General features: G+C 39.4%; 1 protein-coding gene across 1 annotated transcript in view; it reads left to right on the forward strand.

Moving 5' to 3' along the window:
* Positions 1–15151, forward strand: part of LOC111940938 (uncharacterized) — a 776486-nt gene that overhangs the window by 88055 nt on the left and 673280 nt on the right. The window lies entirely within an intron of this gene.

A 15151-nucleotide genomic window follows, 5' to 3' on the forward strand; every position in this document is an offset into this window, starting at 1 on the left:
ATTTAATTATGAACAGCAGATCTATCTCTAGACAGATCTAAAGGAGAAAACTAGATCTGAATGTTGCTTATAGATAAAAGCTGAGTGAGAGAAAAGTCAGATATTGAAATCCTTTCAATTAATTCTTCATTCTTGAAGGTCACAAAATCAGGGATGGACCAAACATGACTAAGAAAAGAGTTAAAATCTGACTACAGACACCTGACTACTGGCAGCAGGAAAAATTATCAAATAATGTAACATTTGGATAAAAAAATATGACTTTGTTGCCTTTAGCAGGCAAGGAAACTGTATACAGTATGGAATAGCCTAGCACTTCAGTAAAGTTTTGAAAAATATTATTTTTCTGTGCTGTATGACTAGAGAATTTTAAATTATGATAAAATCTTTCCTTTTCTGCTCTTCTGTGAACTGAATTGAATTGAATTAAATTAATCGTGCCCTATGGATTGATTTGTTAAACTGGCCTCTGGGCATGCGTCTTAGTGATTTAAAAGAAAAATGTATAGAGTAAGCTACAGGGTAAGAGACTGTAGTGATTAGCGATGCTTTAAATTCGGTACTATATTTAAGAATAGAGACAATGGAGAACCATCACTATCTAAAGTATTAGAAAGCAAATATTACAGCAAACTCTAATTTTTCAAATGTCAGATAATTAAATTCAAGACATAATTTTAAAGGAGTATTCGTGATAGTAAAATATTACTAAAATAAAATAAATAAAATAATAATTAATTTCCTCAGCATATATTGTTTTTTATAAACCTAGATGACAATATAATTGTTTATGTGTGAGATGCTTTTCATGTGTTCAGTTATCCTCTTTTGTCAATAAACTCAAGCTCTGGTTCTTTTTTCTACTGATTTAAATTCTTTGTACAAAGAATGTAGATCATGTCTGTCAAACAGATGTGTTTCACAAAACTGTGTTATTTCCAGTCCCTGATAATGATTTTATTATAATCAGCAGAACCGTAAAAAATTCAGATGTATATAAAAGACAGTGCTTTCTGATGACACTTAGAAATACAAAATGGGACAATTATGAAGTGTTTGTAGTTAGTAAGATTGCATGCAGAAATGTTTTAACTGTTTATTTCATTATGTTGGCTTTATTGGAAACAAAACATTACTTTTTTTACCAAATGAAATAGAGTACTTTATAATCTCGGTATTTCAATATTTTTATTTTAAATAGCAGAAATGTGTCCATATTTTTTGTAATGCAAATCCTGCAGAAATGTGACTTCTTGTCAAATGTTTTTGTTTTAATTAACGTGAATACAAGGATCTCATACCATCTGTGAAATTCCAGCAAATAATTCAGTGTAGCTGTAAAGTTTCCTTAACAGGCAATTTACATTTTACACTTCCACACTACCATTTTTGTTTCATTTTTAACTTCCTGTGGAAACTACAGGTTTTAGTATATCCTAAACTAAAAACAAAATAAAACACTGTCTTATCAGGGAATCTTTCTAAAATACAGGTGTGAGAATTTTGAAATAATGTGTTTCCTTTGATCAGCTTACTTAAAGTTCTTTTTTTGCAGAAAGGTCAATGGCAAATAGTAAAACAAAATAATTTTGAAAAAACGATGTGCCATGTTTCATATTCAATACTCTGCTTGCTGCAATATATAATTTGGGGGGAAAACCAGAACTCTCCAGATCCTTTATACTGCAGAGGACTTTAGAGAATAGCTATGACAAGAACAGTTTTCAGTGAAAATCCTTTGCTGGCCTTTGATTGGTAAGAAAAGATGCTACAGTTATAAAAGGTCTCCTTCATTGTTTCTCCACTGTTGTGGTTTGACACTGACCAAATGCAAGACACCCACAAAAGCCACTCAGTCTCCCCTGCTGCTGCTGGGCAGAGGAGAGAAGGAAAAAAAAAATAACAAAAGTTTTGTGAGTTGAGATAAGAACTGGGAGGCAACACTCCAAGGGCCAAACAGCCTCAGTACCTTGTAAACAATAGCCAAAAGTACCTTTGTAAAGGTACAAATTGAGTTTATTACTAACAGAATCAGAGGGGGATAATGAGAAGTAAAATTTGCTCTTAAAACACCTCCCCCGTCCCTCTCTCCTTCCCACCGACAGTGCAAGGAGACAGGGCACAGGGATTTTGGTCAGTTCATCCCCAAGATCTTCCGCTGCTCTGGGAGAGGAGTCCTTCCCCTGTGAGACAGTTCCCCATGAACTTCTCTGGCGTGGGTCCACTCTCACAGGCAGCAGTCCTACAGCACCTGCTGCAAACATGAGTCCCTCCCACAGGCACATAGTCCTTCCAGAACTGCTGTGCCATGGACCACTTTTTCCACAGGGTGCAGTCCTCCAAGGACAAGCTGCTCCAGCCTGGAAGCAAAGGCCCTTGCTCTCCACTGGGTCTTCCACCATATCACAGCCTCCTCCAGGCATCCATCTGCTCTGGCATGGGCACCTCCCCCATGGGGCTGACTGTGGATCTCTGCATCCCTCATGGATCCATGGGCTGCAGAGGCACAGCTGCTTCACCATGGTCTTCACCATGGCCTGCAGGGGAACCTCAGCTCCAGTGCCTGGAGCACCTCCTGCCCGTCCTTCTCCAGTGACCTTGGTCTCCATGGTGCTTCCCTCACATATTCTCCCCTCCTCCTCTTCCCTGACTAGGATAAAAATGTGAGTACTTTGTTATGATTTTCTTTTTAAATATGTCATCACAGAGGTGATACCAGCCTCTCTCATTGGCCCAGTTTGGCCAGCAGCATGCCCATTTTCAGAGCTGTCAGGGATTGGCTTTGCCTGACATGGTAGAAGCTTCCAGCAGCTGCTCACAGAAGCCACCTCTGCAACCTCCCCACTACCAAAAACCAGGCTGAGCAAAACCAACACATCCATGATTAACACTGGCTTAGAGCAGAACCTCCCACAGATCATGCTAGCAGAGAAACATATTGAAATGCCACAATAAAGACATTAAATACACCACATTCCTACAGCCCTCCAGCTGCCATGGGTATCAATAACAGATAATGGTATTTTATATTTTTCACTGTTTATTTTTTTAACAGATTAACCTAACACTTATTTTGTGATGAACAATTTTCCCTTACCCATTTGTCAGTTTGTCTCATTGTCTGCTTTGGTATTGGCTGGTTTGGTTTGGTTTTTTGTTGGGTTGTGGGCCTTTGTTTTTGTTATTTTTTTATTCTTTTGTGTTCTTTCCATTCTTAAAGCACTGAAAAGTGAAATCACACAGACTATGAAGAAGACAAGAATTGCAGATGAACTGGAGCCAGTTGAATTTCCCAGTAAGATTCTTAGACTTCACTGGTGCAGGTAGACCAATCTGTTTGCAGGTTCATGTCTGTGAAATATGCCTGCCTCTCAACATGCTGCAGCTGTGAAGACAAAAGGCATTTTGGCTTCCATAAAAAGCTTATATCTTTAGACAAAAGAATTCTGCCAAAAGCAAAGCAGAGTTTTATGCCTGAAAACACAAAACACCTGGCAACACCGCAGCCAAAGCTACTGTTGTAGCCGATTATTTACTACCTATTTAATAAAACATTAAGTACCAGATACTTCTTGGTGTTTTTCTAATATGCTTCATGTTTTGGGTTGAATTTCTTTTTTTTTCCCCATTTGAATGAAGTCTTTGAAAATTATTTAGAAGACATTTTAGGCTGTTACATTTGACTGGCACCTAAAAGGGCTCTTCATTTGCAATGAAGCATGCAATTCTTTAGGATAATGCAGCAAGGAATCCTTGCTATAAAGAAAAATTCAACTCCTTTAAGAAAACCGCTACCAAACAACTTTGTAGCTATGGTATTGCTATCATAAAGCAGTGGATTCATTTGCAGAAATGTTTCAACTTCATGCACAAAAAATATATTCTTTTATTTGAAGCATATTACAAATTTGGACTTTATACTCTTTTCTGCTTTCTTGTTTGTAGGAGATAGCAGCAGCATGGAAATAAGAACAAGATGAGCAGAAATGAGAGAAAAAGCAATGGCAGTATGTTCTTCCTTTTTAGCCTCCATGGCTAAATGGCCCAAAGTTAGGGTCTGCAGGTATACAGAGTTCCATTGAAGTTCTGGGAAATGCTAACTTTACACGAGCAGCCTGAGGTATGCTTGCATTTTGACTACTGGGCATCTCAATTCAAATCATTGAGATAATCTGCAGTTTCTCTGGGCAATGTGTTCCAGTGCCTCAGCACCTTCTGACCCACCCCAAAAGCTGAATGATCAACGTTTGTAAATACATATTTAGGGTTTATTTTAGAACAATTTGGTTGCAGTGGAAAGTGGTTATGTAGCCACTTTGGTTATAACCTATTGTAATGTAGCAATAAAAAAAGTAGAAAAATAACACCTAACAAAACATAAAAATAAAAGAAAGAGAAAGGAAAAAAGACAGAGTAGACAAGAGTATATAGTTGTCCGCCATGGATCCAGCAATGGGACTTGGTTGTTGTAATTTTGATGTCTGTTGGTTGGTGATGGTTGCAGTCTTCATCTGTCAGGGGTGGAGAAATCTCACAAAACACAAATTTCAACGTGTTGATATACAGAATCACAGGATATGCTGAGTTGGAAGGGACCACAAGGATCACTGAACCCAACTTCTGGACCTGTACAGAACCATCCCCAAAAATCACACTATAGACCTGAAAACATTGTACAAATGCTTCTTCAACTCTATCAGGCCTGGTGCTGTGACCACATCTTTGGGGAGCCTATCTCAGGTCCTGTCACTAGTCACCACAGAGAAGAGATTAGTGTATGCCCCTCCTCTTCCCATCACAAGAAAGTTTCAGAGTGTGATGAGGTCTCTGCTCAGTCTCTTCATCCTCAGGCTGAACAGAACAAGTGACCTCAGCTGCTCTTTAAACCCCTGGAGCCTTGACCTTGAAGTCCTTCACCATCCATGTAGCTCTCATGAGATTCCCATGGGCCTGAGTTTCTCCAGGTCCTTCTGGATGGTTTCATGTCAACCATATCCCTCAAACTGGTGTCATCTGCAAACTTGCTGAGGGTGCATTCAAACCTTTCTGTTGTACTAAAGTTGTTAGAATGTTGTTGTTAGTTTGTTACTAGTTGATAGCTTGAAATATATCTTTTCCCCTCTATGTCTTCCCCCCCCCCCCCCCTTCTCCTATTTTTCTCCTATTTTTCTCCTATTGCTTACCTGGAGTCAAGTTACCATGGTTACTGAAGTTTTTCTCCTCAGCTCCACGGCGAGGAGCCTTTTTTAGCCCAGGAAAGCACGGGGTTGGGAGAAGAGAGATTCTTCTTTCCAACACGGAAGTTTGTAACTCTGTTTTTCCTGTTCCAGAATGCCTCTGAGCTATGGAACCTGAGAGGCCAGGCTTACCTTCCCTTTCTTTCCCCCCTGCGTTGCCTCCCCCCTCTCTCCCCCTCTGTGGAGTATACTCCTACACCTTTGTGGGCATATGAAGAAGTTGGTGTCTGTTATTTCTTATCTTAGTGTTTGTAACCTTGATTTGTAGAAAGTTTGTAAAATGTACTAGCTGAGAAAAATAATTGGTTCTCTCTCTGATGTTCCCTCCCTCCGAAAAACCCTGTTAAAAGAAACTCCCCGACCCCAAATCCTTTGTCTCTCATCCTTTGGATTCCCCTTCACAGAAATAAACTGTGGAATGTAACCCAGGGAGAGAGTCCACCCCTGATTTCTTTGCTTGCTTGACAGACTTGAATTCCTCAAGAAAATCAGTGAACCCCACAAACATATGCTGGCTCAAAACCAGAATGAAGAGAAACCTCATCACTGAGCTAAGCTGGGCCACTCTGGGGGTTTGAGTCACTTTTCATTAATGAAGATTTTAAATAACACTGGTCCAAATATTGGCCCCTGAGGAAAACCACTTGTCACTTCTCCATCCAGCCAGTGACCACTATCCTCTGGATGTAACCATCCAATCCCTTTCATATCCATCTGTCCTCATCAAATATGATTTAAAGAGAAGGAAGCTGTAGGAGACAGTGCCAAAATCTTTACAGAAGTCCAGACAAATGTTATCTGGAACTCTTCCCTTTTCCATTGTTGTAGCCACTCCATCATAGGTTGTCACTATGATCACTGGTTGATCAGGCAGGACTTGCTGTTGGTGAAGCTGTGCTTCCTTGTCCCGTGTGCCTTAGCAGAGGTTCTGGCAGGATTGGCTCCACGATCTTCCCAGGCACAGAGGTGAGGTTGACAGGCTGATTGTTCCCAGGGTGCTCCTTTCTACCTTTCTTAAAGATGGGTACAATATTTCCCCTTTTCCAGTCACCTGGAACTTCATCTGAGTGCCATGACTTTTCAAATGTCATGGAGAGCTCCTTGGCAACGCATAAGCGACTCAGGACGCGCATCTCATCCTCTCCCTCAGAATGCACCTTATCAAGTCCCAACAGACTTATGTATATTCAGTGTTATCAAGCAGTCACAAATGTAATCTTTACTTACAGTGGGAGGGATTTTGATCCTCCAGCCCCCATCCTGCTGTTCACTTGACTCGAGATGTGGGGGAATAGAAAGGGTCATTGAAGACTGAGGTAAAAAATTTTGGGGTACCTCAGACTTCTCACCAGTTGTAATGAATTTTCCAGCATTGTGTATTAGGGGAGTGTTGAAGGTTAGGTGTCCTTTTTGTTGTTCTGGCCTGCCTGTGGAATTTTTACCCATTAGCTGCGGAGACAACCTAACTGTGGATATTTAGTGGGTGCTCAACAAAGGACAAAGAGTGGCCAGGCCTTGGGGGGGGGGGGGGGGGGGGGGGGGAGGGGCAGGAAAGGAGGGTGGGGACAGTTTTTGGCTGGTTTTTCTTCGGTTTCGGGAAAAGACATTCGTTGGCTGGGTCGCGGAGCTGCTGCGGTAGAGAGAAGGGAATTTCACCATCACCCAGACGGAACTGCTGCTTCTTCTCCTTCTCCCCTCTTTGTTGGTGGCCTCGCACCCCCTGTCCTGCCGGGACATGTGGCAGTGCCAGGCACCACCGCGGAGCTGCTGATCCACCTCAGCCACCGGCCCAGGATCTCAGCTCATCCCTGCTGATACACCTCATCCACCAGCCCAGGATCTCAGCTCATCCCTGCTGTTTCCAGCCGACTGTTCCTCAGAGCCCTGCAGGAGCACCGGGACTGACTGCCCGAGGGGTTTGTGAAAACAAAACCTCTCCTCCATCCCATCTCAGCCGAGAAAGCTGTCACGGGGTCCCTGTTTCTGTTTTCTTGTTATTGCTGTAGTTATTGTTTGTTTGTTTGCCTGGTTATACTAGTAAAGAACTGTTATTCCTATCCCCAGATCTCTGCCTAAAGGCCCCTTGATTTCAAAATTGTAATTCAGAGGGAGGGGGTCTACATTCTTTCATCCCAAGGGAGGCTCCTGCTCTCCCTAGCAGACACCTGTCTTCTAGAACCAAGACAGGGAGATACACCTTCTTTGACTTTCCTTTTCTACACCTGTAGAAAGCCCTTCCTGTAGTTGCATTCCTTGCCAGGTTCTATTCCAGCTTCATCGTTGTTCCATCCCTAAACAATCATACGTCTCTATACTCTTAGGTCACTTGCTTCAACTGCCTGTGAATTTGCTTCTTTCCCTTTAGTCTGACCTGCAGGTCCCAACTCAGCCATGACAGTCTCTTGTCTTCTTTGCCTGATTTCTTGCGACTGTGAATTCCCAACTCCTGTGCTCTGTGGAAGACAGGCATGCATACAGAAACACACACTCCTCAGAAATTTCAAGATCCTCTAACTTTCTATCCCATCACCCTTTCTTCACCTTTATCTTCATTTAAAATCTGGCTGCGCTTGGGGAGAAGATGAAAAGTGCACACATGAAGGAGTACAGGATGTCCTCAGACTGCTGAACATGCCCCCAGAGACTATCTGGTAGAGAGGAGGTCACACTCTGCTTTCCTTGCATCATCACCTTTTATACCTGTCATTTGGAATTCAAGTTACTGACTCAGTCTGAAAGCATTTTATTCAACACAGACTCTGAATTGCTTACCTTACAGAAAGAAAAGGAGTGACTAATGGCCTGTACATGAGAAGGACTGAGTTGCACTGAGCTCCTGCTCCCCTCCCCCTCTCCTCCCCTCCTGAGGTCCCTTCTTTACCAATGCCACCTGTATTATCACCACACTTCTCCTCATCCAGAGCCTCTCAAGAGCTCATGAACAGGTTGCTGTTTATTAACCTCGATGATTTCTGCCAGAGACAGGCATGAGGGCAGGCACACTTGCAGCCCTCTGATGCAGTCAGGAAAGGGAAGAGACAGAGCTGATAAATGAAGGCTGCAATATGCATGCCATGTTGAGAAAGGTAGGGAGAATGATGCATGGAAATAAAGGGAGAAGCAAAGCAACACACATCAACACCATCTACTCAGTTTTTCTGTGGAGAATAGAGGCAACAGGAGTAGAGATATGCCTCTCATACCAACTGTTGGGGGTTACACACCAACCCAAAAATACTTATGAAGCCTAGATATTAGCAAGTGTTGATGATGCATGATATCAGCTTCTTGTAAGGTTCTGCTTACTGCAGTACTGTTATTTTTCAAAATACAAATTTTAATTTTTTCTTTAAGATTTCATTAAAAAATACTTCTAATTATGTTTCAAAATTACATTTTGAAATTTGTATCATGGATGATATAAATATATATAAACTGTCCCAAGTTTCTCAGAGGCAGACATGTGAGTGAGTGAGTGAGTGAGTGAGTGAGATGCTAAAATGAGCATGTAAAATCCTGACTGAGTGTGAAGGATGTTCTGAGAAGCAGTTCTACTACAGGCATTACTTACTGTCAAATACTTCTGCATTACCTCCATCCACAGAGAAAATTTATGTGACATTCTCTTTTACTCCTGGATCTTTCTGATACCACATGCTTTCTTACATAGGAAAAATTAGGCATTATAGTATTCATTGAAATGTGGGAGATAATTGTTAGGGAGTTGCAAGCTCAATTTTCTATCATAAAATATTATATTCAAATACGTAAATCAGTAACTTTCCCTGTTATTAAAAGACAACAAAGACATTGCAATTTTAAAGATACTTTCAAGCTTTCTGAAAGGCACATTTTTTAAATAAAATTGCACATAAAAGACTATATTTTTTATGTGTTCATTCCCCCTCCCCCTTTTTCTAAGTACTCATTTAATCTACTTTAGATGGAAAAGATAGGTGCTATGTCTCTCTTAAGAACCTAATTTAGCAATGTCAAGCTTCACTTTATATTTGTCTGTAAGGAACCTGCACACAAAAGAGAGAAAAATTGCCAAAGCCACTCTTAAATCTTTCCTATTGGAAAGGCTGTTAATGATAAAAAGGGCTGACACAGAGGAGGAAACTCACCATAGCAAATTACTTCCCATACCAAATTACTGTAAGGATTATAGCATTTAATCACACAATTTAAGACTGATTTTTTTTTTTTAGTAATTACTGATGGCAGTTATAGGTTCTTTTTTCTGCAATAATATGACCATCCAGAGAATAAACACAATGCAAATGTGCAAGGCAACCTTGCTGGTTTACGTCCTTAAAACCCATTATTTACAGTATATCTGCATCTTGGTGTACTAATAGGCCTTATGAAATTTTCTGCCTTCTTTAATGCTTTATTTTGTGGCTGCATCTTGCTTGATATAACAGACTTCATTGGTTCTTTTGCTAAACTTATTTCTCAACAAAATGTTACAGATTAATCTTTTTTTCTGTCTCTTGCATTTCACTGTTGACAGCTGACAACTCCAAATATTTAAAAATAATTAGAAGTATTATCAGCAAACAAGTACTCTCCTTATTTTCAACTATTATCCCTATATGATCTGCTCGTCATTTCTCTTTTTCATTCAACATGTCTTTGAAGACAAAAAGGTGTGATAAAAGTCCAGCTGTAAAGCTGTGCTTCTTGACACCTAATTCATGAGTGCAAGCTGTGCTTGAAAACATTTCTAAGTCATTTTAATGTTGAAAACCATCTAGTATTAAACCAACTAGTCTTTTAAGACCACTCTCTGTTCTATGATTACTGCAAAATTTGATAATGAACTCTACTTCGTGCATCTTCAAAGTGCAGTTGCATGTAATCTTGTGTGTTTTAACGTAAACTGGTTGTGTGCACAATACTGAGAAGCCAAGTGTCAGAGATCTAATTAATTCTCTGGAAACAGTCCAAAGAGCTCTTAGCAGAAAATCGCAGTACCATTCCAGTTTCATAGAGGAAAACTGATAGAACTGCTGTATTTTTATTTTTCTTAAAACAAGCCCCTTATTTTGACAAAACAAGAAAAACATCAGAGTGTAATTTTAGTTTGCTTCCCCCCCCTTTTTTTTTCTTTTTCCATCTCATGAAAATCATCTTTTGGGAGTGTATTGAAGCCATGGACAGTATACCTCACCATTGGTACAACAAGTTGAATTCTTGATGGTTTTGCAAGAAAGAATACAATCAAGGAAAACACCAAAGTTTCAGAAACAGTCAAACATGTAATTTTAAATGACAAGGAGTAATGCAAACCTAGATTTTACATAAATGTGTCTACTATCAGGAAATTTCCGGCATCTAATAAGAGTCATAAATGTAAATCTCTGAAATGGATACATTAGAATTTTAAGAAGTAATCAAAGTGGTAAGAAGTGTTGTTCGTTTTGGAGCCCCAGCCTCCAACCCTTTTCAAGAGCAGACATCTGTGGAGGCCGAAGAACCAGCCAACCTCAAAATCCTGGCTCTCCCCAGGGGAGCTTCTCCCTAGGCAAGACACTTTTATATCGTGAAGAGAAAAAGTGTCACTCCCAGAGGCCTTTGAGTTGAAAATGTTAATTTATTACACCCCATTGGTTTCCCTCCCTATCAATCCACCCCAATACATGTATCCAAGTTTCCCCCGCCCCTCTCCTTCTCTATAAATACCCCGGTTTTTCCCCAGTTGGAGGAGCTGCTGTCACTGTCTCCCTTTACTGAGGGCCCTGCTATAATAAAGGCTATTTCTCAGTGGAAAGCCATACAGCTCTCTAGTCTCTCTCTCTGTGTCGCCTGCACGCTGCCGCTGAGCTGAAATCACTCGCCGGGCAGAGGACGTGCCTGTGCCCCTGGGCAGTCCTTTTCAGGACGCCTTCTTCAGGGTAGTCGTGGTACCCCTGTCATCGACACCGCCGCGGCAGACATCATACATGCTCTCACAGCCATAGGCCGCTCATCCTTACAGAGAATATTCAGGTCTTCCAGGAAGGGACAGGACTACCATGGGTGCATCAAGTATGGTATGCAAATAGCTTTTGCTAGGTATAGTACATGGGTACTGGTGAGTATCTCTGGTTTTTTTCCAGAGCAGCCTAGAAAAGAAATGCGCTATTGTCATAAGAAGAATCAATAAATGGCATTCACAGCAGCTCCCTCGACTGGAGTATTTATGTCCTTTTGCTAATCACTTGGTCAGGACAGAGTTGTGATTTATGAGGAAGAGTGCAGAAGATTTTCATAAAGAACTGCACAAGACAGTGTTTGGTAGCAACATGAATTACTTCAACTGAGAAACAGAGTGCCTTGAGGAAGTGACACAGAGTGTCTCTCTGTGACAGAGGAAGAGGCTGCAATTGTCCACAGACTCAAAACATGGAGTATCACAGATTGGGATCATTTCAGTTAAGAAAAAATAAGCAGGGGAACATAATGGGGGGGGTGACCTATAACAGTGCATGATACAAGCTGGGACCCCTTCTGGCTTTCATCTGAAGGTAGACAGTCTAGATTTTCTTGGACACTGTTAGACCTGAAGACAAATATGAGAATAATGAAAGAAAAATATGTCCATTGGAATGCTAAAAGACACCATTGTAGCAGAAAACTTGCCAAAGAACCATTATCTCAGATCAGTAAGAAGAAGTAATTTGAAAATCATTAAGTAAATTTATTGGTGCTATAAACCACTTTTTTTTGGTTGTTTTTTATAGTTGTATATTGATAAGGGAAATGATACATTGCCACATCCCATGATGTAACAGAACACTGGCAAAACTACCTTGGAGAAGTCCTGGGGATGTGGGCTGAGCTCTGGGAGCATAGATAGATTGAAAGTAGCCTTGCAAATTCCTGGAAACAAACTGTGCTTGCTCAGAGTCAGGGGTCAACCAGCAGATATCACAATTTGGGCATCAAACATGACCAGAGACCTTGAAAGAGACCCCTGAGGATCAAATAAGGACTTCTGATAGAGATAGAACTATGGAAAACAGGGCAATGAATATACATCCAGCAAGTGAGGATACCTGAGAAATATGTAAACAATATGTGTAACAAAAAGCCTTACTTGCCCGTCTTTGGTTACACTAGACTAAAGGAAATCCCTCCTTGTGTCTATCAAGTTGTATTGAAGAATGCATTCTTTCTTATACTAAAACTGTGTTAAAAAGTTTCTATCTAGCTGAGTTCGGTACCAATCAATATAAAGGATTTCTTCTTCGAAACAAATTAAAGTAGCTGGTTCTACCTTCAGCAACTTGCTGTTACAATAAAAGCAGACTCTATCTGGCAACTCAATTTTACAAAAGCACAATAAAAAGAGTAACATTTATTGTTAATTCTTATTGTTCCCCTGCTTAAAATAAGAAAGTAGAGAATGCAAAAAAATGCAGTGATTTTACTAGCAAGTTTCACCCTAAAATTCTATTCCAAAAAGAATATAAATTTATGTGTTACATTCCTTAGTATGTGTTTAAAATAAAAATATAAAAAATATATCAGTAATATATATATTAAATATATATTTAAAATAAAGTGCATAAGGTTGAAAAAATAATGCTAAAAATTATGGTTTTTCTCAGTCCTTTCAAGGCATTTTGGCAAAATCTTACACAGAAATATAATAAAATATTTTAATAATGATAAGCATTTAGTGCAGGAATACCATGACAAAGACAACACAGAACAGAACAGAACAGAACAGAATAGAATAGAATAGAATAGAATAGAATAGAATAGAATAGAATAGAATAGAATAGAATACCAGGTAGTCCCTGGCTCTGTAACTGCACAAGTACAGGAAGTGCCATTCCATGTCTCCTGTGGGGCACATCTATCACATCTATGTGCAGCACTGGAATTCCATTTAAAACCTAGTTTTATTTTTCAACTTTCAAAATATTCCTTACCTTCACATTGTAGATACCCCTTTTATGTTCAAGAAATCATACTGTCTTTTTCAAAATTTTCTTTAAATAAAAAAGCTCAATTAGTTTTGTCCAGAACTAATGAAGACATTTCAAATAACAATCATGTAGACCTAAATAGCTAGATTTTTAAAGGCACCTACTAAAAAGACACTCAGCTGCATTCTAGAAAGCAGTCAAGTACATAAATATAAAACACATAAATACATAATACATAAACGCAAAATACATAACTATAAAATTAATCACTTTTTCTTAGAAAAATTTACAAAATTTATCTGTGAATTCTTTGCAGAGCATATTTTGCAGTGTTTTGCAACAGTGTAGTTAGTTTGCATATCATCAGGAGAAGAGTCATTAGAAAGGATTTAACGGTTTTTTTAACTGATTACTCAAAAAGATTTCTGATCTATGCAAGGGTAAATATAGACATATTTGGACAAAGATGTCCTCAGATAGCATAAACAATAGAGACTAGAACATGATTTAGAGACCTAAAGAACTGGATAGTTTCAGGGTTTAAGAGCTTAATGTGGCTTACAGGGCAGCAGGCAGCATGCTCCTTGGCAACCTCCTATCAGAACAGATAACTGTGGTCACGTCTAATGTCTTAATTTCTCAAAATCACTGAAAGTCATTCCACAAAGACTTTATAAAGGATGAAAATGAAAAACTTGAGATTGGTTACAGAGTGTTGTTAACAAATACCAAGGTTGTGAGTTTGATGTTTGTATGGATCTTTCACTTAAGAATTAGACCTGATGATCCCTGTTGACCCTTTCCAACAAAGAATATTCTGTGATATAGACAGACTGACAGAGGTGAGGGAGAAGGAAATAGATGTATTGCCCTTTGGTGCTACAAGTATCAGGAACCATAATGACATTTTAGTTCAAGCAGCTAAACAAGAAAAATAAAGAATATATGTAGCTCCTAAGAGCCTTTCTCTGAATTACTGTTTCATTTTCTGATGAGAAAACCCTCTCAGACATCCTTGACACTCAAATAATTGTGAAAAGTAATTTCTGTGCTATTCCTATTAATCTGCAAGGTCTGTTTTATGGCACTCAAAAAAAAAATTTGACTGTTTTTCTCAGAGGCAAAACTCAGGTAAACTCCCTTATTTTTAATGGACAATTTAACTGTCTCAGGGTCTTTCACTGACACTCAAATTCTTTCACTTTCTAGGTGTAAGACAAGAAAGTTCCATATTCCTTTTGTAAGTGAAAAAGGTTCTACAGTTTAATTCAGAATGGGGAAATAAAACCCTAAGGCACATCTTTCAAAAGCTGCCGTATACCATAGTGATCACAGAACATCACAATTTTTTAAAAATTCTGTTCCCTTTCTTTGTCTCTTACTAATAAATTAGACAACAATTAATGACAGTCAGGGATTCTAAAAAAATCTAAAAATGACAACCAGTTTCCACACACAGGTTTGAAGTTACACCATACTTCATGAAATAATTCTCTTCTAGCTCTCTTGAAGTAAATTTTTGCATGCAAACTTGAAGTGAAACCTGACTTGAACACTGAACAAATGTCTGCATTTCAATGATTAAACAACCCTCCCACCCCCAAACCAAAGAAGCAAATAAATATTCAAGGACTTCAATAATTCTTTCTGTTTCAAAATAAGGAAGTGTTCTCATTCTGTAGGCACACTATACCCCTAAAATCTTTGCTGTAGTATACAGTAACAAAACAAACAAGCAAAGAGACAAGCCAATAAAAAGAATCTTATCATTGATCCTAGCAACTAAAGAATTATCCTATCAGAACAGCATTTAGTTGGGGAACAGTGTGACACAAGAGCAATAAAATTTACGGCAGTCACTCTGTAGCATCACCCTAAGTCCAGGTTCACTGGCTTTGTAATACTCTGACTGCTCCATCACCGTCGGCTGTGGTCGATCTGGACACAGCCCTTTCTTGGTCTTTCCACCACTGGACCAAAGCTGAAGCAAAA

Source organism: Cyanistes caeruleus, chromosome Z, assembly GCF_971803275.1.
Source record: "Cyanistes caeruleus chromosome Z, bCyaCae1.hap1.1, whole genome shotgun sequence".
NCBI classification, from domain to species: Eukaryota; Metazoa; Chordata; class Aves; order Passeriformes; family Paridae; genus Cyanistes; species Cyanistes caeruleus.